This window comes from Pelobates fuscus, chromosome 5 (assembly GCF_036172605.1).
Source record: "Pelobates fuscus isolate aPelFus1 chromosome 5, aPelFus1.pri, whole genome shotgun sequence".
Taxonomy (NCBI): domain Eukaryota; kingdom Metazoa; phylum Chordata; class Amphibia; order Anura; family Pelobatidae; genus Pelobates; species Pelobates fuscus.
This window is the reverse complement of record NC_086321.1, coordinates 165,347,874-165,375,667: the sequence shown is the minus strand read 5'-3', so window position 1 is coordinate 165,375,667 and position 27,794 is coordinate 165,347,874. Positions and strand designations below refer to the sequence as shown.

The 27,794-nt window shown below is 34.0% G+C and overlaps 1 long non-coding RNA gene across 1 annotated transcript; it reads left to right on the top strand.

Annotated features, from left to right (window-relative positions):
- The first annotated feature begins 3,791 nt into the window (after positions 1 to 3,791).
- LOC134611080 (uncharacterized) lies at positions 3,792 to 27,531 on the top strand. The gene is made up of 5 exons (XR_010090879.1): positions 3,792 to 4,303; positions 5,430 to 5,474; positions 23,264 to 23,382; positions 25,530 to 25,582; positions 26,812 to 27,531. It is a non-coding gene; the product is annotated as an uncharacterized LOC134611080 (long non-coding RNA).
- The last annotated feature ends 263 nt before the right edge of the window (positions 27,532 to 27,794 follow it).

The window sequence follows — 27,794 nt, the reverse complement described above, 5'->3', positions numbered from 1 at the left end:
TAAATTCTCAAGGGCCTATCTTTAATTCAAATTCCAAGACTTATTTTTTTTGCATGTCCTCTGTAATAATTTTCTGAAATAACTTGCACCCAATATTTTTAGCTTTCTGTTTTGAACTGACCTCTGATTTATTTTCCAACATTTTTCAACAAACACCTGTGTTGCAGAAGTGTACACACTAATTAAACTAAAAATTAATCAAGATATTTTTTTTTCTATAAAAGGCTTCTGATAACAACACTGTTGGAGTTTTGCTATTTTGTCTCACTAATTTTTGCAGAAAAGTTCAAACTCAAAATCAAATCAACATTCTGCATGTAGGCTTCTTTAGATCATTCAGGGACTAGGGTATTTTTTTTTTTTAAGATTTTCTTCAGTTTCTAGCCATATTTGACAATGTTCTAAGGGCTAATGTCTACTCTCTGGCAAAACGAGATATAAAGTATGCATTATGAGGGGACTAGTATAAATTCCTTTGGCACCTTTAATCTTACAGGTAACCTTTTGGTCAACTCTCGAATGAACTTTCTGACTTGTCCAAATGTCATATTTGCAGGGACTCTTGATTTGTGTAAAATTCTGAAAGTGCCATATTTACTACCAATCGTCTGTTCCACAATGTATACAATGGTTCTAAAATACTTTTATACCTCATTCTTATGTTTACCTTTAACCCCTTAAGGACACCTGACATATGTGACATGTCATGATTCCCTTTTATTCCAGAAGTTTGGTCCTTAAGGGGTTAAGCAACAATGTCCCATAGATATTGTGTTAGCTCCTTATCACCCACTGCTATTTCTGCATTAAACAACTGTGTGCACACTCATCCCAGACAAAGACAATGTTTGTTATACATGACTTGGAATGTGATGGGTGAACACTGAACAGAGATATAACTTATATTGTAAAGAATTGGCACACATGTGATCAAAATATCAGTGTTCTATTTTTTATCTGATTTACCTATTGTATGCAAATATATATATTTATTGAATGAATAAAGAAGTACACTTTATGAGTGTCACTCTTTAGGGTCAGCTACATGTTTGACCTGTATATTCTATTTTTTTTTCAAAGAGAGCAAAGTGTATAAGTGTATCTAAGAGCTATATGGCAACAAAACACAACATAATATATCAACAGAAAAAAACAAGTAATGTGTAGACAGTGCAACGCAAGCAAGATGAATAAAACCATCCACAAAAACGAAGTATAATAATCTCTTTCCAAGAGGTCAGGAACACTGTCATATTTGTAACATTCAGACATGATATAAGAAACATAGTGTGTATGCTCATTTCTCCCTGGCTCATCATGGGGAGCCCATCATTCTTTAATTTGCAGATGTTATTAAGAAAGACATAAATTGGACAAGAGGGACAAGAATTTTGGGGGAGTTGGGCAGTGTTGTTACAAAATCGATTTTGAGCTAAAAATGGTAGCTCCTACAAATGTAAATTAGATTTTAAAATAGGTTTGTTTTTTTTTTAAAGAACTAGTTTATGACTTATAAGCTTATTAATATGCTATTTTTCTCTATTTAAACCCTGGCTATTCATATACAACAACACTTTTTACTGTTTCTTGTATATATAGTATTTTACAATAACTTTTATTCTTTCTGTGATACTTTTAAGGTGCATTGACATCCTTGGTATTGATTCTTGTGACCCATGAAGGGGGCCACCCCAATGCTGCATATATAAAGCCTGAATATGGCTTTGTTCCATGTGAGTGGTTCATTTTATTGTTCTGTTTACCCAAGTGTCCACCAGATATTGCACGATTTTACGCTTTTTATTAGATATGAGCAGTATATCCCACTGTTCCTGAACTCTAGCAAGGAAAGTATTACACGTCTGTTTTGTGGATTTTTCTTCCACCATGCTGATGTTGTTCAGCGTTCTCATTACTTTTTTATACAATTGTTATGTTACATACAGGTTGATTGTGAGAATACCACCTGCACGTGTACTTTCATTTCACTGTTGTTTAAGTAATATACAAGAAAATGTCTGAACACTTATTTTTAATTTTGTATTTGTTGTTTTCTCGTGAAAGGATTTATGTGTACATTGCAGTATATATTTCATTGAGTATTCAGCTCTTGTAAATAAAATAAGCTATGTTTGTTCGATGTAGCTCACCCAATTGCGCAAATAGCCTTCAAATGATCTTAAGATCACTGAAAAATGATTGTCAATATCTTGTCGTGTAACCATGCCAACTGCGAAACTCATTTTGTTCATGTTATACTCTATTAAGCATGCAATAAGTTCTAATATTGTGGAACACTTGTGGTGGTACCTGAGAATGCAGTGAATTAGGTTACAATAATGTGTTCATAAAGTTATCTGCTACAATGTGATCACCAGGGCAACAGAACTGTTACCATAATAATGAAAAAAAGGTTGATGCTTGTTATTATGATGGTTTTGCCCTTGCTTTGCAAAGAAACAACTTCATTTAGTAACCTATTGAAGCAATGCTGACATTTTCAATGCAACTGTCATAGACTTCTGGTTCAATTAAAATGTTGTGGAGCAGGATCCTACTACAACTATGATGCATTAAATTAAATTTAAATACAGGCTTCAGTCCTGTTCAGTGACCATTAATGACATCTCACATCAAAGATTTTTTTTAATTATGTTTTTTTTTTCAATTGTTTTTATTTTCTTAGCCAATTTATATCAAGAAGTTAGTCTGAGTTATAACCCCTATAGCGTGACAGCCCTGGCATGTCATATCATGAATTGTTAAACTGTCTAAATACACACAAAATTCAGTCATAGTTAATTACTGCAGATTTGCCTATTACTAGTTTAATATTATTATTACACACATTGAATTATCCCGCAGACACATCTAATAAAAGTAATGTGTACATATTGAGAAACAAGTCATCAACCTTAAAAAAATATATGCATATATGAATATGTTCTTTGAAACAGATTGACAGTGTAATGTTTTATATTTTATATGGTTGAACTCAATGAATTTTATATGTAATTTTCTTTTAAATAAACACTTCAAAAACAGCGTTAATTATATTAATCTTTTTTAATGAATGTGAAGATATTTGAAGATAGTCAATAATTAATTTTTATGTTTTAATGTATATATTTTTTTCTATACAATGATATATATATATTTATATATATATATATATATATATATATATATATATATATATATATACACACCCACATATGTTACATATATATCATTGTATAGAAAATATATATATATATATATATATATATATATATATTCCAAGGGGAACCCAAACGTCAACTTTTGGAGTAAATAGAAGTTTCTTCATAAAAAATCCTGGGAGTGCTGATTCTTTTTGTAACATTGTATAGAAAATATAAGTAAATACGACATTTGATAGATTCCATATTTCAGCTTCCATCTAACTGTACCATATACTGGGCAAACTTTTGGGTGATGGTAACTCACCTGAAACAGGGGCCTTCTTCATACTCTGACTCTCTGTGCCCCAGGCAATGGAAAGGTTAAATTATCACCTTTGAGTGATAAGATTAATGCTTTTGAAATGGCTGTTAATACTGAGCTGAAGACAGATGGTTTGGGGAAAGAGTGTAAAAAGAGCGTTATAGCTTTTGATTCTTCTCTTTTTAAAAAACCATTGCTACTATCCCCTCGATGTAAAAGCTATGTTGCTATGGAAGCACAGATGGTACTTAACTCTAGGCTCCAGCAGAAGGTGAATAATAGACACACATTCTTTGTTGAATAAGCAAGCAGCTGGTTTTCGACACAGCCCATTCAACAAAGTACAGATGGGTTGATTATTCGAAGCTTTTCAGTGGTCCCCCTTTATTCACGTAGACACTAATTACACTGGATTGTCATGCAATGACCTGCACTCATTCTCTGGAAGCAGTACATTGTATTCGGCACACGCCAACACCGCAGAACTGCTTCTCTATCTCTCCTCGGTTAAAACAGTCAAGCTACTCTTTGCAAAGTACAAACGATTTTATAGATCGGGCTCTTGCGAAGGTGACTTGGATATATTTTGGCATTAAAATTTAATAGTATCTGCAGCAGATTTTTCTTCCCCCATCTTTTTTTTTTCCAATGGGTTGTGCTTATAAGGAGATCCGTTTACTGAAAAGTGGGAGGAGAATGACAGACAAAATCTCCCCTGTATTTTTTTTTTCCTTAAGACCTAAGCCTCAGCACAAAGGAAAGATCTGTGTATTTCGCCAGACATCACACGGTTGGCTGCTGCACCTACTGTCAAAGTGAGAAGATTTGCCAAGATCAGGTAAAACTACAGATATCCTGCCTTCTCTCCCACTCACGACTATCAATCGACTTCAATGTCTTCATTTAAGTCATTTCATAATGTTTACATTTCAAATCAGTTTTACATCCTGCAATATTTGCATGACCTGTTTTTATATAAGGATTTTAGTACTTATTTACACTAATCTTTAATGAACTTATCATGAAATAAAAACCTCAACTATAAAAATGGGAATAACAATTAACATTGTGATTATTGTTACTATACTTCTCATAGAAAAACAACTACATGCATGCACACATACATCAACACAGACACACACTTACAATCTCTATGTTTTAAAATAGCAGACTTACATGATTTGGATTTTTGTTTACTAGATTTTTCAAACTTAATTAATACAATATTGAAGAAAAAAATTGAAACCGCATCTGCACAGCTAGAATTTATCTACAAGAATCAGCAATACTTCTGCAAGTAGATATCTGCAGCATACAGCAGGCAACATTTTATGAAGATGTTTTTCTAAAGGGAGTGGAATTAAATGTATTTGACAAACGACTAACATACACATACAGATATATTTGGAAGGAACCTCTATCATCTATCTACTAATATTGCTGAGAGATCTATTCTGAAGCGCTACCCCTCTACTAATACTAATATTGGATGAGAAAAATATTTAAGCCAGTAAAGTTAATGTTTTCATATTATTGTACACCTATTTTGATATTCCTACATTCATTGTAGGTAAGCACTATTATATGTTAAACAATTTCATTATTAAAAAACAAAAAAAAAACATGAATTAATTTGGCTTTCCATTGTTTATTACAATTGTATATTACAATTGTAGATTAAGAATTAAATCACGCATTCTAAATTAAAGACATACAAATGCATACACATGCATTCTAAATTAAAGACATACAAATGCATACACTTTTTGCTACAGAAATTTCAGTGGACTTATTAAAACACTGCATACAGACATTAACCTTTCATTTTCAAATAATTTTATACCTGAATCTTTTTTTCATATTCATTTTTTTTCCTATTTAGAATTTAATACATCAGAAATGCATATTGAAAAAAATATAATGCATTAATAAGTAAATCATTTTCTACTTTTCTTGTATTTCAGAATTCCCTCCAGAGTATTTCTATTTTAATTTACACTGATGGAAAGGTAAATATGTTTCCAGATGCTTGTCTATTACAATACTTGCAAAGCATTATATTTTTTTCCAGCAGTTGAAATGTTAACACAGTGAGACTCATTATCTCCAAGTATCTTTTCTGATGTGTGTAACAGTACACCACCATTTTCTCTTACAATCGTGGATACAGGCAGTTGCTGATGGCATTGCAGAGAGATACATGCCAGTTTATTTATATTCTGTTTCACTATCATAAAATAACACCCGATCAAACAGAATACCAATCGTATAAATATATTATGTACGTACATTCGAGAATATTATGTTTAATACAGTCACATGTACATGTATCTATCTAAGATAGATAGATAGATAGATAGATAGATAGATAGATAGATAGATAGATAGACAGCATTATGTTTTCCAGGAGAATATCTATTATGCATTTTAAGTGAATGCACACAAATAGTTTAGTATGCCTTCTAATATTTGACAATACTTACTAAGCTATAGAGTCAATGATATTTAGCAGGTATTTTGTTGGGCAGCTTGTTTTGACATTATTATGGCTTACATACCCCAGAGTAGATACTCTTTTAAATGCCTTCTGTACTGTTAGTTTCAGCATGGCATATATTTTTGAATGAAAAGAAAGAACACAATAGATTTCAAGATTCCAACCCCCACCCCCACACTACACACACTATCATAGCTTGGAGGCGTTTTGAAGGCTTATAATTATCTGCAATAAAAACACTATAATGGGCTACTAGTACAACATGCGTTTAAAAATAAAAACATCTTTATCCTTCACTAAAATGGTGTTTAAAGAATAAACGTGTTAGAATGAAGCCCTTGTAAAGCAAAGTTGCAAGCTTAATGGTTTTGTTGGTTCTGTAGTTTGTTTTTGGTATGTAAAGGGTTAATCATCAATTCCATCTAGCAAGGAACAGAATAAATACATTTATGGATTAATTAATAGATTTGTATTCCACAATCACCTTATTTCATTATTCCTTTTTTTTTAAGCTTATTGGTCTGTTCCATTTTGATTTGGCAGAAATGTGGATTTAATTGTTCTACAATCTCAGGGGAGAACAAAATTCGCAGAGCTATCTGCTCCAGATACTTGACAGCTGCTGCAGGAAGCCAATACTATATAGAACATTTTTTTTCACTGTTTGAGCAGCTTGTAACAGCCACACAAAGCACTTACATTGTGCTCTATAAAACTAAAATTTATATCATGAACTGCTGCATTGATGAATAAAATAAATATTTTTATAGTAAAAAAAATACTATAATTTAAACCAAATTACATTTTATTGAATTTATTAGAAGTGAATATAAGTTAACTATCATATTGAGACAATATTCACATTATTAATGCAGCTTTTATATTTTACTTTTTTTAGTCATGATGTTATGCAATGTTTTTTTTAAAGTGAGATTAAGTTTAATAAGAAACTGCCCATTTTTTTTTATTTTTTTACACATGACGTAAGTTAATTTTGTGATACTTCCCCAATTTCACATTAATATTGTTAAGCATACTATAAACACACAGAATTTTACTGATATTAAGTCCACATCATATATATTTTGCATTGCAACATTATGTTAACATGGCTGCAAATACAATATGTAATGAGGTATGTGGCTCATTTTTTTAAGATGTCCTGCACTGAAAGAAAAATAGTCTCATGTAAATATAGGGAAGTTTTCACATAGAGTGTTTTTGTTACCATGCAGTTTCCTAATGCACTTAGTGGTAAATAACAGAAGTTGAATGCGTATCTGCTTGGTAATAGCTTTTTTTTTTTTTACAAACATGGTTCTAAGTAGAAATTGTAGGCCTAATTGTTAGCGTTCACATATCAAATACCACTTATTCATATTTGTCCCTTAAATGCTAGTGCTGGTCTTCTGTCTAGTTACGGACTGTCATTTTTTCTTAATTAGTTAAGAGACCTTTGATTGAAATATCTAAACTTGAATATCCTGGATGGCTCTCTGATGCTCTCCTCTTTATGAAATGCAAGGCTTTTTGAAGTCAATAGGCTGTAATCACAAATCCCATGTTTTATTTTTTATTTTTTTATTTTTTTTACTTTTCCTGTCATGATTTTTCAGTCAATCTGGAAAGTTTAAGTTCAAACTGTGAATTAGCAATTTGCACATTGCCTCAATTATAGAAGCCAATTGACAATGTTATTGAATCGTGTAGCTGGAAACAAATGTCAATTTAAAATGTCCATGTTCCAGTGGGTTTAATGTCTAATAAGTGGCTCCTGAATATAACAAGGTGCAACTATGCTGAAATTACTATACTCAAATTATTGTTTTTTATCAAAAATGGTCTAAACTTCAACGAAGAGGGGCCTAAGAATCAAAATGAATTAGGCTAATGGAACAATTGTAAATTAAATGTAAATCTACTAATATAAGTGTTCTTGTGAAAAATATCTTTATTGTAAAGCAATTCCCTCCTTTTTCTGCTACATGCTATAGCACACCATGGGCCTATTAATTCCATTTTAAATGTCATTGGCTAATTTAGACCATACTGGGAGAGATTTGGCTTTAAAATATTCTTTTTAAAAACTTGTAAAATGTTAACTAAAAACTTACTTTAATTCCATTAGATAAAAACATTTTTAAAATACCATTAATAATCAAATATTTTCAACATGAGTTTTTTATAATTCAGTAAACAATGAATTGTGGTGAAATGAAACACACATTTCAAATGTCAAGCCAAAATAGCTGTATTGGGGGGAAATATCCCTAATCAGGTTTCAAAATCATTTTAAAATTGATAAACAACTATTTAAAAAACAATGGTTATTGTGTATAAACAACTAATTAAAAACTAGCTATTTCATGAAATACAAGCTAGTGTAGTTTTGTAAAACAAAATCCACTGCAAAGTAGTATATTTTGTATAAAGCAAGTTTAGAATGAAGGTAAAGACAACAGATAAAACATTGTGCCCATTTAAATTAAGACATTTTAGAACAAGAATGCTTTTATACATTGTTTATGAAAACTCCATGAGGAAAGCATTCCCAAAAATTATGCTGATTTCTAAGCAACATCAAGACTGTGAAATTCCCCAAATATATAACAAATATGCATTCCTTTTTAATAAATCATGCATATATAACTTCTGTGTTCTTTTTCAAAATTTGATTATTTTTTTATTATTTTTATAAGAGGTCATCATATCATCAGATTCTGTTATTGCTGCTGGGGAGAGTATTCCTCTGGGTCTCTATTTTGGTATGAGCTGAAAGGAATGGTACATATAATGTAAGTGAAATGAGATTTGATGTAGCAGAGAGATTGGAAGTGAGAGAGGAAATGGAGATTTAATGAGAGAGAGCTGGATGAATATAAAGATGAAGACAACAAAGGAAGGGAACACCGGTAAAGACACAGGGAGAGAAAGAAATGACATCATTTGGTTGCATCTCCAAACTCTAATTTAGGTACAATATCCAAGGGACAAACTTACCTTACGGGCCTGCCCCCATCCCTTTGGGATGGAGAATAGAAATTATGTATAGTAGAATATATTTTATAAAAGTGTGGGATCTCTATAATATCTATAATATTTTAAAAGAAAGACGTGTCACATAGTTTCCCTATTATAGTATGGATCAAGAAGGCCCTACTCCAGGGCTTCCCAACAGGTAGATCCCCAGATATTGTGGAACTGCAACTCCCATGCCTTTAAAATGCATTTAGAATGCCAAGGCAACATTGGAGTTGTAGTTCTACAAAATCTGGGGATCTACCTGTTGGGCAGCCCTGCCTAATCTAATCCAATGTCTTGTCATGCTGGTATAAATTCTTTAGATTTAAATAAGCATTTAGGATTTCCATTCCATGCCCTTATTAAATGCTGGCATAGCAATGTCTTCTGCAACATTTACCTCATATCAAAACAAGTTGTATCTTCTAGTTTGCTATTACAGCTGACTTGCATGGATATGCATCACTTTAGACAACTGGTTCATTCAAAAGCTTTAGTTTTGAATGAGACCATTGCCTCACTCTGCAGGCTGAATAAGGCAGGTAAATATGATTTGTTTCATGTTTACCTGATTTTTTGTTTCTTATGCTTTCCACACCTACTCTAGAGGGAAAATGATTTAACCAATCAGTGTCCTATCCCTAAGAATACTGTAAAAGTGCATTGATGAATTCTCTCCTTTGACAACATTTTGGAGATCAACCCCAAAATATGACCTAAAGTCAATATGTTTGTAATACATTCAAGGACTATATAAACATTTATATATTTTATAAGGAATAGTTACAGACTACATTTGGCACGTAAAGCGATCTACAGCATATCAAAAGTTATACAATAAAGATATATGTCAAATAAAATAAATAAATAAAGTATTAAATAATTTATTATGATGATGATAAATAAAGTATAACTAGTTAGTGATAATTAGCACTTGAAAATAATGAAATATTTTTTAATTAGAGTTTAGTTCAAAGTAACCATATTAAAAATTTATTTGAAGTATTGACACATTTATTTATTTTAAAATGATCCTTAATCTAATTAGAGGTTTTGGGCAGGTTAAATCCTTAGATAAATAGTAGTCCCTTGGACTTTTCCCACACATTGAGTCGGAGTATTGTGGATGAGTAAATACCAGAAGAGATATAGGATGTAGGTAAGTATAACATGTCAAGATCTGGACAAAAGGATATTGTTTGTTTATTTGTAAATGAGTAAAGGATAACTGGGTAATAGGATAATAATTGGGGCAAAGGAATCTACTTTGAACTCGGGAATCAGGTAAATGGTCATATGCATGTAATCAATTCAAATAATATGCACAGCAAATGTAATCTAAATTAAATCTTTGGTGAGCTGATAGAGATATAAAAAGTGATGTCTGTAGTGTGTGTCGGCATTATTCTGAAGACTGCACCAATATGGCAACAGTCAGAGAAATGGGAGCAGAAGACAAGCAAGTGTTACACTATGCAAATTATTTTTTCCTTTTATAAATTTTTATACTTTTAAGAAAAATGACAGGATGGAGAATAACAGATAACAAGTTTTAAAGATTAAATGCTATCCCTTATGATAAAATGTTCTACTGTGAAATATAAGTGTAGAAGCAGAAATACCAATTTGTCACATACAGTAACGGTGGCAAAAATAAATTAATATAATGGGCAAACAGCCTGCTTATAGTATCTGCAATAACTAAATTGCATTTTCTGGCGACGTGGCTTCCCAAAAATGTCGCAGGGATAAACAATTTATGCATGTGAGCATTATGCACTTATACAACATGAATAGGTAACTCACAACATGATCACTGATATCTTGTTTCAGTAATCGCTTTTTTTTCTCATTACAAATCCATGCAGTCTAGCTTGTAAAATGCCTGGTTTATAATTGGCCCTTGAACGGATTTCAGCTATGGTTCTTCTTTGCATTATCATTGACTTCTTGGTGGCTTATCTGATTAATGCACCTTCTTACAAGTCACTGATATTTTGTGGAAGACTCTTTGAGGTTATCAGTTATGTTTTTATATAGATTTTTTAATTATTCTAAAATGGGCTTAACTGTGCTTTAGTTGATGGTTTTGATAATATTTGATAGCCTAACCCTGACTGGCTCAAGAATTGTTTTGATTCTGGCCTAGAAGAAGGAACAGTCAGAATAGGTGTTGCCTGTTTTCTAGTAGGAAGTGACAAGACCTTAACCTAAAAAAATCTCTGGTGCCAGGAGAGAAGAGATGTACAAAATAGCGGTGCAGGTCTGGTTTGCAAGTTGGGAACCAGTGTACCCTCTACCAATTATAATTGGTTTCATCCATAGGATATTCCTCTCATTGGTTATCCAAGCCATCAGTTGGACCTTGAGTCTGCAGGAAATGACCAATCACTTGAACACAGTCTCAGCAATGGAAATCTGTAGTCTATGGTGCAGTTCCTCTGATGTCTAAAGTGAGCTATACTAAGTTATATTTACTTGAGGTAAGAGACAAGAATAAAATGTGAGCTGATCTCTGACCTCGTGGCATTTGACATCAGTACCAGCTCTTTTAAGAGGCAGTGTTCCTTGCACTAGGTAGAACCCAAGGACTTGGTAATGCTGCTTGCTGGCAAGCTCACTGGAAAAGTGGCAGGTGGCAGTAGTGAAGGAGTGGTTTTTGGCTTGGTATGTAATAAACCCTGATGCATATTGGTGTTTTTGGAGGCCAAAAAGAGACCCCAGGACTCGTTTAACGAATGAGCCCACCAGAAGTATTGAGCTGCCTCTAATTGGTGGCAAAGATGTCAACTGTCCACTGTGAAAGAGGGATAACAATTGGTTTTACTGGAGCAGTTCTATCAACATGCTCCTTCAGAGATCAGGTACCTGGTAATGGACCAGGTAGAGGATTCTTCCATGCTTGCTAATGAATACACTGATATCAGATTGTCAGGGCTTACCTGAGTTGGTAGTCCAGCAGGCAGAGATATATGCTCACCCTTCCAAGTAAACACAGGCCGAGGTGGTCAGGTAAGAATTCACCTGGCCTGTGAGTCGGTTCATGGGGGCTGTGCAGGTTAATTCTCCAAGTCGCAGTACAGGAACGAATAAAGCTGGAGAATTGTTGTTGGAAGTCAAAGGTCAGAGGATGCCAGAAATCAGAATAAATGAAACAACAAGCCAGGGTTAAGAGTAAACTGGAGCACACGAAACAGCAATACGTTTACCAGAGGCAAGGAACTGACCCTACCTTTTGGGAGAGGGAGGTTTATATACCTGGCTAATGAGACCATCAACATCAGGTGTACCAGGAGTAACTCCAATACATGTTCAGCCCCCAGTGCTGGATACAAGAATAGTGGCTTAGAGAGTGACATAGCAGCCCCAGGACTGCAAAGTACCCGGGTTCAAATCCACTACTGGGCACTCCTGGGGTGACCTCGTTTGGCACTCTGGAAGTTACGGTGGGAACCGTGACACAGATGAAGTGAATGGCATGATTCTCCAACAAATGAACCAGTACATTTACATTTTAATACTGACACTCCCACTTTGATCTGTGCTTCAAGGACTCTACTCAACTTCCCCTCTAAGGTTGGCACCATGTCAGACTGGAGAGCAGAAATCCATAGTTCAGAGTAACTGTTCTGTGCATGCTCATTCACAAAAATTTTTTTTCTCAATTCTTACACTACCCTGATGAGCATTAGCATCCATCCAAACTAGTTTACAGATTATGATCAGTTACCACCTATAAGAGCAGTAGTTAAAGTGTCCAGAAAGGATAACCGGCATTGGTAAACGTGGGACACTAGAGCTAGACATTGGTTTATCCACTCAACACCAGACAGTCTTTACATGTATCAGCTGAGGCCATGCAAAACAGCCCACAGCTAAAATACAGTTTGTTTGGAGCAATGATAGTCCAGAAATAAAAGTGGGCATTATGAATGACTTGCCAGGTCAAATCCTTATGGGAAATGATCTGAGACAACCTACCTCTTGCAGGACCTGAAATTACACACAAGCAGAATTAATGACAAATATTATGGCTCAGGAGAGCCTCCCCAAATGTAGAGTGGGGTCCAGAGTGCCAACTTCCAAGAAGACAGATGTCAATGAGTGGCCCTGCGTATAGTAACTGGACTAAAAAGACTGTTATAATGAGTCAACATTTTGAAACTAGTTGCCAAGTAACTTGGGTGCAGACCTGTTATAGATCTAATACCTTTTTAATCTACCCTTGGGGGAAATGTAACAAAATGGTGTCACTGAGATTAGAGTAAATTCCATCTTAAAAACATAGCCAGCATCTGCCCCTTTCTTACGCAAGATGCTACCATGGAGCTTGTCCATGATCTAGTAATTTCCTGCATGGATTATTGTAACCCTATCCTAATTGGTCCCCCCAAAATCCGTATTGCCCCTCTACAGTCTGGCCAGAGCTATGGAAACTTACCACACATCTGATCTTGATTATGTGCTGATTACTTGGGGGCGGCACTCTGGGGAATGTAAGAAATTTGTTTGTTTATATATCGTCTGTATCTTATGAATACTGTAGGACATTAGCATTGAGAAACGGCTTTCGCCCGAAATGTTTGCTGTTTGTACTTTGTCCTCAAATAAACTGTGGTAGTACCTGTGTGTGTATACTTATACTGGATGCGCAGGACTCCTTTTCCTTTATTGTTTCCTTCTACAGTCTGTAATGAATGCTGCCGCCAGACTGATTTTCTTCTCTAGTTGGTCCTCTCACACCTCACCCCTCTGTCATTTCTTACATTGGCTTCCTGTATCCTATAGGAGTCAATTCAAAGTGCTAACCCATACCTATAAAGCACTGAACAATTTTAGCCCCTCTTATATCTCTTCACAGATCCATATGTATGCCCCTTCTCGGTCTCTCTGCCCGTGGCCTCCCAGAGTAACTTGTACGTTGCATACCTGTCTATTGCTCTTTTTTCTAAAGGGCAGCACACTACTCTCTCATCCAGCTCTGCATCACTCCCACCTTATTTGATTGCTATTTCCTGTCCAAATGTGTTTTATACTCCACCTCCTGTAAGCTCGTTTGAGCAGGTTCCTCTTCAACCTATCGTTCCTGTAAGTTTTCTTGTTATTGTCCTATTTATAGTTAAATCCACTCTCTCATAATATTGTAAAGCGCTATAGAATCTGTTGGCGCTATATAAATGGCGATAATAATAATTAAAGTCCTTCTCTATATTCATTGTTGTGAGAATGTTTAAGCTACAGAATTTGCATATATTTGCACCCTTTTTTGTTTATTTGTGCAGCTGAAGTCTGTAAAGCTACTCTGTGTGGTGAATAAAGTATTCAGGGCATTCTTTCCATGAATAGTTGCGTTGGTCTCTGGTCCCAGTGGAAAGGAGATGGACAACATAATAGGAGAGAGGTCTGGATCTGAACGGGTGATCAGTCTACCCTGCACCCATTAGTCTTGATCTTCATGATGCTGATATGCTCTCTAAAAAAAAATCTGGAACCTTCTAGAAACAAGTATATTTATTTGGAGATCATTAGACACTTTAATTGCACTTAGCTGTACTTCAAATAATTATGTGATGGCAAATGATTGATCCAGAAATTATTTAGGTTTTTCTTAGCAATGGGGGTAGAAATGAATGCCTTAAAACCATACATATTATGGTTAATATTTATTAAGACACTACATTTTCAGCAAAGCTGCTCATATAGCAAAGGGTTTCATAAAAAAAGATAACAAGCAGTGAAGTTACATAATAGAAATGTAAACAATGACTTGCTTCTTAAAGTTTAAAATAAATCAAAAAGTTGCATAGGGAATTTGTAAAGTTGCAATGAGTTTAGAAAAAAAAAACTATGCGATTATAATGCTTAAAAAGTGTTCCTTAAAAAGTGGCAAACAAGCCACGTTAAAAATGTTGATTAATTGTGTGTGCTTAAAAACTAAAAATATATTATGTGCCTTATTTTGATTAATTCATAAATGTAGGGGTTTAAACATCTGTAAGAGGTAGGATGAGGTAGATGTGCAAGATATTATATGCTTGAAAATGGGAGTTATTGTTTTTTTTATCCTAAGTTTAAAAGTTTATGGTGAAAACATCAGCTATTGTGATTTTTATATGGATGAAAGAGAGATTGCATTTAGGTTGGGTAACTAAATGTAGCAAATAATTAGGGTAAACAAGATATGGGATCAATTGGGAAGTTTAAAGATAGCAAGAGATTAAGAAATCATCTCTTTAGCTATAAAGGGATAGTGAGGAAAGTTCTGAGATTTGTTAGAACTTGATTATGTAATAAGGTTTATAGCATCTATTTAGAATATACATTGAATGTAGAGGTTTTGTGTCTGTTCTGAAGAGTAGGTTGCAAATGTATACTAATTGGAAGACAATAAAGAAGAAAAACAATAACTTAATTATATGTGTTAGCAATGGAAAGATGTTTTACGTTATTTACTACAGTGAAAACTTGCTTACAAATAAATGTAAAATTAATTTTGCATTTTAGCACTGCTTGTAATTCTAAAAGTAGTGATGGATACTGAGAGTAAATATGTGTAATACTGCTAGGTAAGTCAGAGCAAGGATATGGGAGATAGCAACTAAATAGTATGGAAGCATTTGAGAAGATGTGCTGAACAACATTATCTAAATTTCTCTATTGATGCTTAGTCACATGGAAGCTTATTATTGGAAGTATTATTATTAAAAACTCATGAAAATAGGTCAATAGGACAATGAGGTTCTAGAAACAATCTTGTAATCATGAAATTGTTAAGGAATCCAGTTCAACAACCTGATTCTACACATCAAGTATTTTTCCTCTGTTTTAATTCCAATGCGATGCATACAACTCCAGTGGCTTATAAATTATAGACCGTGGTGTTATAACACCAGCCTGAAGCAGGTGCTAAAATTACTAAGTGCTTTTCCTAACACATCAATCCCAAGAGCTTGTTGAAACTTGTGAATTTTCACCATCAAAGCTTCTTTTTTCTAAAAAAAGTTTTGTAGTGCTTAAATATTTAACTAGAAATACAATTTTAATGAAACTGCTATCCTAAAATGTCATTGAGATATTAAAGCATGTGGACGTCATCATGATGGTCATCATGATGGTCTTATACAATATGTGCAGTTATGTAGTTAAACAAGGGCTATGCACATTGCTTTTGCAACCTATATATAAGCTAGTGTGAAATTTTCTTCTCACCACCTACGTAGCTGCAACCAATGAATTTTAAAGGTGTTTCAGCTCTTGAAAGGAGGAAGTAAAGCTCCTTTCTTGCCTGGCTGGGGCACTGGCATACATACATTTTGTTTTATATTGCTTTGCATAATTATATTTCCTTTGTATTAACATAATGTCACTCACATTAGACATTTTAAATTTTTGCATTGATGCAATTGTAATCTAGATTTCATTTGTGTTTTTAACATTTTGTTTACACAGCATTCTTAACACTTTGAAGTAGCAAATATATATTTTTGTAACACAAACGTACCAAACATAAACGCACATTTCTTGGTCGCATAAGGAATCCCCTATGTGAGTCAATAGTTGGTAGAACACCCTTTTGCTCAAATAACTACTTTGGAACTTTTAAAGGAACACTCTAGTGCAGTGTTCCCCAACCCAGTCCACGTGGACTGACAACATCCCAGGATTTATGTATTTCCCTGTTTCATTCCAATGGAGATACTGACAAAACCTGGATTGTTTGTGGTCCAAGAGGACTGGCTTGGGGAACACTGCTCTAGTGTCTATCTAAGGAAAGAGGTTCCTTATCTCTAACCCAGCTGCAAAATAATTACTTACCACAGCTCTGCTCCACCTACTGTAAATCTTCATTAGTGATGATTTCCCAGTCAGTCCAGTGTTTTTCATCCAATGCTTCACTATGAGCACTATGAAAATTCAGATTTATTTTGGAAGCAGCACGTTTCATAAAATAAAATTTTAGCTAACTTATTGTCTTCAGGGGTTTGGATTGTTCCTTTAAGATAAAGCTTCACCAGTTTTCATATCTATTGCATTCTTCTGAAGAAAAGTCACACAGTGATGATGGTGGTTTTCTTAGAATAACCTTTGATCATTGGATTGCAACAGAAATATAGTTTTGGTTTTATCTACCAAAACACCTATTTCTAAATGTTTGCTAATTTCCATTAATACTTTTATGCAAGTTCCGAAGAGGCTTTGATATGTTTTGTCAGTCACGGCTATTTTTTTTCTCACTCCAAGTCCATGAATCCTAGTTTGTACAGTTGCTAGTTTATAGCTCTTAGATTTTCCCATCTCAGCTATGGTTCTCATTGGCTACTTCAAGGGTTCTTCCTGGGTGCTTCTGTGTCTTATGCTATCCTCACAGGCCACTGAGGCTTTTTTGGAGGGCCATTGAATGTATATTCTAACTATACATACAATAGAAAAATTAAATGAAGATAAAAAAAGCAAACACAAAACCTTTCTTAAAATGTAGGCCACAATCCTGTTTTTCTGTTTTTTAGCTATAGTAAAATCATTTTAACTGATATTTTATTGTGAGTATATTTGTTTTATTCTCTTTACTTTTCCCTTTTTGTGTGCTTAGGAATGTAAGAAAGAACTAAAACAAGAGGGAATCTTGGTTTAAAAATATTATTTTTTAATAAATTTGAACAAGGCAGTTAAAATAAAAAGTCAGACATTTATTAGTATTTTAAAATTATTTCCTTAAAGGAACACCCAAAATACCTAAAGCACTTTTAGTTTGCTAATGTGCCTTATGTGTGAAATGTGTGTCATCATGTTACCCTTTTTAATAGAATTTGCACCTTTATAATTTACCTTGTTACATCTTGTTACTTCCTGGTTGTTTAGCTTAGTCGAGGGAAACTCAGAAGGTCGGTAGTTGCCTAATGCTCCTGCCTTACAAAGACATCTCATTAAATTGCATTGGAAAATCTGTGACTGGACAGCCACAGAAAGGCTGGGCTGGGAAAGAAGGAGGACTTGCGAAGACTGCCGGCCGGAGATCTGCAGCTTTCGTGAATTATTGTTAGATGTACACTAATGAAAAAATACATAATTAAATGCATGTTTTCATTGTGGGGATATCCACTAAATAGTGTTTTTTTATTTGGAGATTGGAGTGTCCCTTTAAGACTGTAAAATCAAACCTCTACTGCAAGTTCTAAATGCATGCAGATCCACCATATTTTTGAAAAGTTTTGACTTCCTTGTTAACGCTGGGCAGTGTAAAAGCAAACTATTCTCATAGAGAAGCATTTTGGAAACCGTGAACACATTTAGGAGCTATAAATATATATTAGCAAACATGATATATAAATAAAATGTTAAATAATTAAATACTTTTACAAATAATATGAATAAAATAAAATAACCACATTCTGCTAGTATAAATCTAAAACAGGCTTTTCTGGCAAGTTTTAAATTAGCAGACAATTAACAATGTAAAAGATAAGAACCTCTAAAGTAACACTCTCTTCTAAAATAGATTTGATAATGAAACTCACATTTTTTAGAATTGTGCAGTGACTCTGTGTAAATTATAGCCAGGGGAAGTGTGGCTACAGCTGCATGAAGTGATTTAACTCCTAACTAGCAGAGGATTGAACGGTAAGATTGGAAGTGCGTGAACTATACACCAAAACCACTTCATTAAGTTAAAGTTGTTTTATGATTCGAGTGTCACAAACATTTCTAAAGCATATTTTTTGTAAAAATAAAAAAAAACAATTGGACACAAAAAGTTATTAAATATATACGTGCTGTGTGATTAAGCTATCAACTGTGTGTCATTAAAAAAACTAGTCCTAGGCTTTTCCCTACTGCAAAATGGATAAAGAAATGCAGTGTTGTTATTTTTTGTTTATTTTAAGATTGGGTTGTTGTAAAGATTGTAATAAGGAAGTATAACTTTATCTATGGTTAATGTCTCGTATTTTGTCTGTACTCAAGTACTGGAGTCCAGCACAATCCAGGTAAATGAACTTCACAAAATATCTAACGTTACCCCAGGCACTAAAAGACACATTTCAAATCAGTAAGATTCTATGAATTTGAAGTGCAATAGATTTTGTTGGCCTGTGTTTCATTTGTTTGAAATAATAAAACATTTTCTGGAATATCCTTTAAATATTTTTTGGATCCTCTTTTGCATGCTGTTTGGTTTTGTAGGGTGAAACCATGAACAAGATAAGAATAGGGCAGTACAGCACCTTTGGAATTCGCAGTTTACACAGTTGCCATTTGAGCTTTTGTATTTGCTCTTGTCTACAAGCAAACATAAGGGGGTCTCATTTAAGTACAAGATTGATTTTGAAAACAAGGTAGTTTCTGCTCTAACATGTGATTCATATAATAAAGTGCTTGCATAGTCTCATAAACAAAACACATAGCATTTGCTGCACATTGTTATATACTTTTTAAGAGGGAGCAGTGTAAAATGGACTTATTATAAATATAATTGTATAATATAAGTTATCATTTACATTAATTTTAAAATACCTATTGCTATTATATGAAAAAAATAATTTGAGAACTATATATAAAGATTGATTATTTATCATATATCATGCTGCTGGCCTTTTATTCATTCACCCAACAGTTGTGTTAGCCTATCCCTATGAAAAAGAGATAACGTCAAGTAGATGTAGTTGTTGCAAACCTAGCTGCTTCATTGAAATATCAACTAGCAACATTGACCTGAACAGCTTGCCAGCTGTCACGTTGAAGAAACCAAAAAACAGCCAATGCCGAAGAGATTCTATTGCTCTCTATCAGTTAATGTCAGGCTGTAACTCGTAAAGTCCAGATGCAAGATATCACAACTATCTGTGATCAGGGATATAAAACAAACAATGAGAAAACAAAGAGGCACATATAACACAAAACTTACAAACAAGAGAGAATCAAGAACAATAGGGATTGTGTGGGCAGCAAAACAGTTGCTGCTATTCAACTAAATTCTAGATAGAAAATGTAGAAAGTGTCAAAATCATATTTTATTCTGTATTGTCCAGTGTTACCATGCTAAATACACATGCCAGCAGCCATGTCACTCCTATCTTCCAGTTGACATGGAATCATTACAGCCAGCACTATTTGTGTTAGGATGGAATCTGTGTGACCTAACCATATTCATTTAAATGAGACCCCTTATGTTTGCTTGTAGACAAGAACAAATAAGAAAGCTCAAATGGCAACTGTGTAAACTGCAAATTCCAAAGGTGCTGTACTGCCCTATTCTTATCATGTTCAAGGTTTCACCCTACAAAACCAAACAACATGCAAAAGAGGATCCCAAAAATATTTAAAGGATATTCCAGAAAATGTTTATTTTATTATTTCAAACAAATCAAACACAGGCCACTAAAGTCTATTGCACTTCAAGTTCAGAGAATCTTACTGATTTGAAATGTATCTTTTAGTGCCTGGGGTAACGTTAGATATTTTGTGAAGTTCATTTACCTGGATTGTGCTGGACTCCAGTACTTGAGTACAGACAAAATACGAGACATTAACCATAGATAAAGTTATACTTCCTTATTACAATATTTACAACAACCCAATCCTAAAATAAACAAAAAATAACAACGCTGCATTTCTTTATCCATTTTGCAGTAGGGAAAAGCCTAGGACTAGTTTTTTAATGACACGCAGTTGATAGCTTAAGTATTTACTGCAACATTAGAATAAATATTTCTCTTTTATACAATTCAGAGTCAGAAAAATAAATGTTGTAATATCTGTGTCTTAAAACAAGTTGTGTTATAATCAGGTATAGGTACATATATTTGTGCATGTATATATGTGGTTTTGCGTGCATTTTCTGTCATGTGTACACACACATTTTAATGTGCATATACAGTTTACATATATGAATCTATATTTGTATATGCATTATTAGATTTGCATTTGTTCATGTATCCACATGCATTTTGAGTTGATTGACTTTATGTTAATTTCATATATTTTTTTAAATGCTAGTCCAAATAAAGTATTACAAGATAATACAATACTCCATTATTTTACATCTAAATTCTCATAATGCCTAACTGGAAAGGAGGTAGACTGGAGGTATATTTAAGATGATGTTTTCTGTTATAAAAAAATGCCTCAGCTCCTATGATTAGACATGTTATCCTGGATTGTCTGGGAAGTTTCACATGAAGGTTCTGAATCCTAAACCAGTTGTCAGAAGAACCTGAACACTGAATGGAGATTAATGATTAGTCTAGCAATAGCGCTAGTGGACAATGTGGTATGTAAATACCAAATATTTGGAGAAGGGCTTTGCGCCCTTAGAAAGCATATATTAACAGGTCTGTCTCTATGCCACCATGTTCTCACAGTTGTGGGTACTACACTTCTGTAACACCCTCCTCAGTCCATGCTTACTCCTCTTGCAGTGTTATTTAATTTGCCCTGCCTGGGTATGCTTCCCCAGGGAGGGCAAACCTCCTTTGTGTCCGAGCTGTAAAGCGAATGACCCAGGGCAGATATCTGTGGGTAACTCCTATCACATCTGAAGAAAGCTATATTTAACTAGATTGAATGGCCCAAAACCCGAGTTACTCCATTCTTATGCTCCCTAGAAAGCGCTAGCAGCACCATCTAGGGAGCTACCATAACAGCCACAATGCATGTTCTGTGGTTGCTATACATGAAGGGCACAAGGACCATCTGTACTAGGCCTCTTGCTCACCCTTGTAAGTCAATTATTTGGCATTAAGAATTTATTGACAGGTAGGAGAAAGACCCATATTCAAATAGTTTTTTTTTTTGCTCAAAGTATACATGTGCTAGAAACCCGGCAGCACAATTTATAGGTAGAATGTATTGCTCGTTAAAAAGAGCATTTTGTACCCGGCATGACAAATACTCTTTAAATTATGTAATTTTCTGTAGGCAAAATAATACCTTGTCCCTACGGAAACATTAAGTAAACTGGGAAATACATTTTTCATAACCTATTCAAATGAACTGACCTTACCTTTGTATGAATATTAATATGCTACTTTTAAGTTAAAATAAAATATTATATTAAAAAAAAACTTATACATTTCCACTTCTTGTTGAATTATGAATGTTTTGAAAGGTATTGGGAGAAGATAATCAACTCTTAAAATATGCTTTGCTTTTCTCCTCTTGCTTAAACATATGGTCTCTTTGTTAATATCCTATAAAATCAATAGACTGCTATATGTTTATTAGGCCTAAGAATTATTACGCCAAGGTCACCCCCTGGCAAGGAGAGAAAGTGAAATGGAAGCTGAAATCCATGTTTAAGAAAAACAAACAAAAGAAAAAACAAACAAAGAAAAAAAAACTACTACATAGGAATTTTAGTAAAGAGTTTGGATAAAAATAAAGATTTTTCTTCCTACCGGTATCAAGGACAATTTGAAGTGTGATACATTTGGCATATGCATATACATTGGGAAAACAGGAAGATATTTGTGAAAAGGGTGGCTGTTTAATCTCATGCAGGGTTCCAAAAGATACACAAAATTAAGTATGCCAATAATAATTGATTTTAAACGGCTCCTCACATAATGGCATTATTACACAGTTTCTCTATTACAATGCTTTTTGTTAAGTTCCCCAGTAACTTATTGTTGGATAAATTAAGAAAACATATTTTGAAATATAATATTTTTTTTAGCTTAGCAATATGGTTTTCTTTTAGCCTGGAAGACAGACAGCTGCTTAATTTAAAATGAAATGCTTGTATTACTAAAAAGAGAGCTTTTTTCTAATGTTATGATTCATCATTAAAAGATTTTTCTGTGAAGTCTCTGAATTCGCAGTCATATAAAGATAAGTTTTCCATCAACCGAGGTCTTCTAAAGTTGAGTTCTGGAGCTTTCTTTGAAATCTGCAGAAATGATAACAGTGACATTAAATGGGTTTAATGAATTACATCTGAAAGGTTTGTAAAAAGAGACGCATTAATTAATTTATGAAGCTTGTTTGCAAATGGGACCATAATGTCTTGCAAAGCTCTTATGTAGCCTCAGGCTAAGAATCTTATTTTCGCCTTGTTACTGTACTGAAAGGAAATAATGACTGAGGGAGAGGAAAAATCGGAAGTGTTGAGGGAATTGATTGACATATGTTCTGCTCACAATGCCCCTTGTGTAATATACTATGCTCATTTCACGGTTGGAAAAAATAAACTTTAGATTTATAAATTGTACTTATTTGATTCAAGTAACGTTTTGTTATAGATTCATATGTTTAAGCTTTTACAAATATAGATTATTTTATTTTTAGGTTGTCTGAAATAAGTAACATGGCCCAGTTACACAGAGCTGATCGCTTTCCCAACAAATTAATACATGTCTTCCTGCTGATAATTTGCCTTCTGGACTTTTCTGAAGGATGATCCAAGGGTAAGTGAGTTATATGACTTGTGACATAGATTGCATGATCAATGGAAACCTTTATCATGCTGACAAAGAGCAATTAGGCGCATATTAAGACAGTGTATCACAGTGGTTCTTTGTTTGTGGCAAATTCATTTTCCTTAATAAATTTTTACTAATGCCAAATATTCTAAATGTTCCATGATTCTAGTCTTCATGTCCTCATTTAACAAACACACTGGTTATCTTAATTTGCTTAACTGTGAACAAGAGGGCAGTAGTATTGTGGATCCAATCACAAAAACAAACCACAGAATCATATATTACAAACACGTTCCGTTCATGTGAATGTACACTTCAATGCTATTGTGTGGGAGAAAAAGTAGATGTGGGACTGGATTTAGACTAACTAATTGTTATTGTTTCCTGACATGTCATTTATCTTAAAAGTAAATAAAATCCAGAAGCAACTCAGAAAAGCTTGCTTTTGCAAAACGTGATGCTTTGCTAAACATTGCACATTGTTTAGTACAGTGATATGCATCCATAGACAGGGCAATACATAGAACAGGAGGTCACACATTTAGGCTGGAAGAAAGGAGATTTAATCTAAGGCAAAGAAAAGGTTGGGTTTTTTTTTACAGTGAGAGCAATAAGGATATGGAATTCTCTGCCTGAAGAGGTGGTTTTATCAGAGTCCATACAGATGTTTAAACTGCAATTGGATAAATACTTGCAAAAACATAACATACAGGGATATAATTTCTAATTAGTGGGGTAATAGCTGCTTGATCCAAGGAGACATCTGACTGCTATTTTGGGGTCAAGAATGACTTTTTTTCCTAGTTTGTTGCAAAATTGGAAGTGCTCCAGACTGGGTTTTTTGCCTTCTTTTGGATCAACAGCAAAAACATATGTGAGGAAGGCTGAACTTGATGGACGCAAGTCTCTTTTCAGCTATGTAACTATGCAATATTCAGACATTAGGAGAAATATATTTGAACTGTGGTGCAAGCATTAAATTATGAGCCAGACAGTCATAATCCATTGACCTATAAAAGTGCCCACTTCCTTTACTTCGAGTGCCAGTTCCTTCAATAATGTATCCTACCACTACCTAGTTATTAGAATGCCAGGGAATAACCAATAGGCACCCCTAATATAAACAAAACTAAAGGTCATAGTTACCCCAATATCGGCTTCCCACATACCTTTAACTTCTGATGATTAAAATAGAAATCTCTAATAAAATAATGTCTCAATTCTGCAAAAAATGATCTTATTAAAAGAGATATAATCCTAACACATGAGCATTTGTGTAATAAAATTCATATCAAATACGTCCAATTGACTGCTTTTCTTTCCCGCCAACCACAAAATTATGATTGCATGGATTATGAATTTCCTAAGGTTATGCAAGTAAAATATAAATAGTAATTATGGTGCTTTGTGTACATATCTCTAAATATTTTGCAGTGACAAGCAACACTATTCAAAAAGAGTATGATCCCTAAATAAGTCTGTAAAAAGATGATGTTTTCTATGTATTCGCTGTAATTGGTATTTTTGCCAAGGAAGCAGGAGCAAATTATTGACACAATCTAGTGAATTTGTTGCTCTGTATACTTATTTCCAAATATTAGCAGGCAAAACAATTAGCAGAAATGTCCAACATTTCTGTAAAGTAAGCTTTTTCATATTTCTAACCATTTTTTTTGGTCAGTACAGCAGGTGCAAATACGTCAGAATCATTTTTTTGCCGCTGTGTATATCCAGATGAACTGACAAAAAACATTTGACTAATAACAATAAGCTAATGTCTTAAGCGGCTCTAAATATATATCCAACAAGTCCTTGTAAAACTGATAATGACATTACGTGTTTAATTACTTTTTTGTAAAGCAAACACTTTTATTAATTAATTAATTAACCTTTTTGCAAAGTTCTTGTGTAGCCTTGGGCTATAAACACTATTCAAACATATTTCACATAGCAGGAAAAAAATAATAATTTTGTACCCATGGCATGTATTTTCACAAATAAAGTGATAACGGATGGGTGACAATTTGTTCAAAGTCGTTATCTATACCTAGTGACATTGCGTATTTGTGCAACAATGATAAGCTAGAATATGCCAACCCTTCCTAAGATGACTCTAAATATCTATCCAACAGAATCCCTATGTGAAATGAATAAAGCAGTGGCAGATAAATGTTCGAATCAAAAGGTAAGAAGTACCAAGTATTACTTTAAAAAAAAATATGGTAGAAAATGATTAAATCTCTCTCTCTCTCACATATATGTATATATTACAGGCAAATTATGAAAAAAAAAACATTGTATATACTTTATGCTGTTTTATGTTAAAGGGACACTGTAGGCACCCAGATCACTTCAGCTAAATGAAGTAGTCTGGGTGCTGTTACCCTTTTGCACATAGTGTTTACATTGCAGCTCTGAGTCTGCTCTCTGTGGCTGTCTAACAGAAACCACTATAGGGCTTCCGGAATCCAAACTGACTTTCGGTCTGTTATCTGATGCTGGACATCCTCACGGACCTCCAGCATCAGATTTTCCCCATAGGAGAGCATTGAATAATGCTTTCCTATGGGGAGGTCTAATGCGTGCGTGGCCATTGCGTGGGCGGAGCCTGACCCAGCGCCGAGGGACATTGGAGCTGGATTCCGGTAAGTGGCTGAAGGAGTTTAAACCCCTTCAGCACTGCAGGAGGGGGTGCCTAATAACTCTGTAGTGCCAGGAAAACGGCTTTGTTTTCCTGGCACTATATGATCCATTTAAGTTTAAATCATCAGCTTACTTTAAAAGGACACTCAAGGCACTCACATATACTAGATTCAATGTGTTGGTTAGCTTATAGTTAGTTATGCTGGGCATTTTATTTGTATATACATTTTTTTTAGTATTAACAATTTAATCTGCACCCACTTGACTGAAAACATTTTATCTTCTCCGATAACACAGATATACACAATGTCATGAATTCTACCGAATGTAGTACAACTCACAATTAGTTTAATTATAAAAAAAAGAATCAAGCTATCTACTGACTGCTTTGCCCAGCGGCTTTTTTTAAGGAGCTAATGGCATGCATGCTCAGTAATGATAGCTGATGTCATCACAATGTGAATGTGCTTTCAGACAAAGCTAAGTGATCTTTGGTTGGGTAAGCACCAAGAAACTCTTCAATGGACACCATGGAAATTGGCATTTTTCCTTTAAGATAAAGTCAGTATCATACCAATGTAGTACGCATGAAGTTCAGAATAAAGACCTCAAATCATTCAAGCATATTAGCATAAGCATTTCTTGAAAAGTGACCTAATGGGCAAAAGCACATATATTGTATTTGATGTTGTAAGTGCTGAATCATTCGTGAAAGAACAAATGTGCATTCTTGCCACTTTTTTGATACTTGTAACAACTAATATTTTGCAGTAGAAAGAACATGAACAGCACTGAAGCAGAATGATAAAGGTATTTGCCTCAGAAATGCGAGTTACCAATGCTGTCAAGACACAAGATGGGTGCCTCCCCTTGTTAATTTGCAGGCCAGAGAAGGAAGAAAGTAGGTGTGCATCCTCCATTTTATGATCCATTTTTGCAATTAGCATTTTCTATTATTCCTTAACTTTCATCTATGCACTACAAATGTTTCCAAGGATAATTTTGATAATTGAGTAAGCTCACAGTGTAGATCCAGATTTATGAATAGATGCATCACATTATGATGCTAAGAAACAGACTGTTAGATTTCTTACAAGGTTAGTGATGATTCAGAAGGAAAATTTTCTTTCTGGCATGAAGCATTTGTTTTGTCAGTTGCATCATGCCCCAACGTGTTAATCATTTAAGTCATAATTATTTACCTGATGGCAACAATGCGGCAAATTTGGTACACTATGATTACTCTATACTTACTAACGGAAACATGCCATTGATTTCTCTGAATGCTTTGTCTTTACAATACAAGGGAACAATGGATTAACTAATACATGGCTTCAATTAGGCTTTACAAATTTTGGTCTGCAAGATTTAATTTGTCAGCAAAAATCTGGGACAGCTCAAGAGCAATATAATTATTCTTTGTTATTGATCCAGAAACAGATTAATAAAAAATGAAATATTTTTTTTCTGTTGATAAATATAGAGTACCACATTTTTTGCTGTGATAATATATATTTCATATTGCACTAAATGAAAATGAGGAATGATCTCACAGTACATTATTTAATTAACACGTACGTGAATTCACAGATGGACTGCTGGTAAAATGTGATATACCATTCATAATTAATGCCTATTGCCAAGTAACACTTTTTCCCTTGGTACATAGGGTGAGCATCTATTTGGAAAAGCATCATAATTTAAGCATTTGCATAAGCAAACCTGCTGCATGATTTGCCTTTTTGCTGCGTTGG